Genomic DNA, 2,081 nt, shown 5'->3' with positions numbered 1-2,081 from the left:
CAGATACTTTAGAGAAATGATTTGGGAAATTGCTTTTATATAAGAAAAGCAGGATACAACAAATAAAGCTAAATAACTCACCCAAGGGGAAGTTGAGGGAAGTCCAGAGGAAGGGAGGGTAAACAATGGTAAATAACATGATGATTGAGATCTGTATTTTTGTTATAAAATTCAATAAATATTCTTTTAAAAAAAGTAAATTCATCCAAGCTTTGCTCTTTGGTAGAAAAAGATGGAAGGATTGGTTTTCAGAGTTTGGAATAGAGTGTTAAGAAGTGGGAGGTGAAGTACAACAGTCAAGAGTGGAAATTTTTAAAGACGTCCCAAAATATCTTTTGGATTTTAGGCCTAACTACGGAGATATTGTTGCCCTGCTGAGAAGGAATAAAATCATCTTCAGGTGGGAGTTTCCCCAAGGTCTATCGTTCAGTTTCAAAGGAAGGAAAATAAAAATAAGATCAGTAGAAGATAAAGTAAAGTTTTTGTATAAATACGAAGAAGATCTGCAGAAGGGACTTGGAAAAGAGCCAAGAGCATCGGATAGAAGATCACCAGATAGAGGACTAGAGCAAAGAGCATCGGATAGAAGATCACCAAACAGGGGAATATTGGATATATCAGCATTACCCTCTGGATTGGATCTCCCAGTGAATGTGGCACCACCACCAACAACAGAAGAAGAGCAAGCATTGGGTGCAGTTGGAGGAATATCAGCGTAATTACCTGATGGCGTTACAGGTTTCGAGCTGGAATGTGAATGGACTAAATTCTCCAGAAAAAAGGCGGAGAGTCTCATTTATTGAAAAAAGAACATTTGGACTTGATTTGTTTACAAGAAACACATGTGATAAGGCTACACAGGAAGATATTGAGTAATAAAAGACTGGGCCAAGAATTTATTTCATCAGATAAAGTTAAAAAAAGAGGAGTGGTCCTTTATGCAAAGGAGAGCCTATCACCGAAATTCATATTCAAAGATGACCAAGGAAGATTTGTTGCAATTGAAATTCAATCACAAGGAGAGAAATTTCTGATTGTAGGTATATATGCACCAAATGAAGGAAAATCGGAGTTCTTTAAGAAGTTACACGAGATTATGGACTATAATATGATCTTGATGGGAGATATGAATGGAGTGGTGTCTACAAATATGGACAAGGCACAGAGACAGGTAGTCACCAAAGATGGTAGACTACCAAAAACCTTTTTTGACATGACTGAAAGTATGGACTTAGTTGACATTTGGAGAATGAAGAACCCTCTGGGAAGAGAGGGAACTTTCTTCTCTGAGGCTAAAATGACATGGACAAGAATTGACCAAATCTGGGTAACCAGGGGATTGGTTCCGAAGATCAGCAAAGTGGAGATTTGCCCCAAAACTTGTTCTGACCATAATGCTGTGAAGATGGAAATGAAATTGACGCCAATTGGTTCCTTTAGATGGAGGATGAATGATACTCTGTTCAGGAATGAAGAGGTGACCAAGAAGACCCAAAAAACTCTAGGAGACTATTTTGAGATAAACATGAAAAAGAGTAATTTGGGACGCAAGCAAAGCGGTTATGAGAGGATTCCTAATACAACAGAATGCAATTAAGAAGAGAACTCAGAATGAAAAAAAGGGATAAAATCCTGGGGAAAATAAAGGAAGGAGAGAAGAAACTGAGAGCAAAACCAAAGTCACAGGAGATCCTGAAAGAGATAAAGTTATACCAAGTACAATATACGAAGCTGATGAATCAGGAAATAGAATGGAAGATTAAACAGATGAGGCAAAAGACATTTGAAGTGGCAAATAAGTGTGGAAAATTGTTGGCTTGGCAAATGAAAAAAAGACAAAAACTCAATACTATTATGAATTTGGAAGTGGAAGGAAAGAATATACAGAACCCAGTGGAGATCAGGAAGTGTTTTCAGAGGTATTTCAAACAACTTTATACACAGGAGAAGCAGAAAGAAATGGACATTGATCGATTTTTGAAAATAAATGGACTACACAAAATCTCTCAGGAAAAACAGCAAATGTTGAATTACAAAATAACGGGTCAGGAGGTGGAAGGGACCATCCAGAACATGCAATT

General features: G+C 37.3%; 1 protein-coding gene across 1 annotated transcript in view; it reads left to right on the top strand.

The window, feature by feature from the left end:
• Positions 1-2,081, top strand: part of LOC309530423 (uncharacterized protein) — a 56,607-nt gene that overhangs the window by 10,728 nt on the left and 43,798 nt on the right. The gene's annotated exons all lie outside the window — the stretch shown is intronic.

The sequence above is a fragment of the Podarcis vaucheri genome (assembly GCF_965113315.1).
Source record: "Podarcis vaucheri genome assembly, chromosome: 4".
NCBI classification, from domain to species: domain Eukaryota; kingdom Metazoa; phylum Chordata; class Lepidosauria; order Squamata; family Lacertidae; genus Podarcis; species Podarcis vaucheri.
Note: the sequence above shows the minus strand (reverse complement) of the source record. Positions and strands in the feature narration are given on the sequence as shown.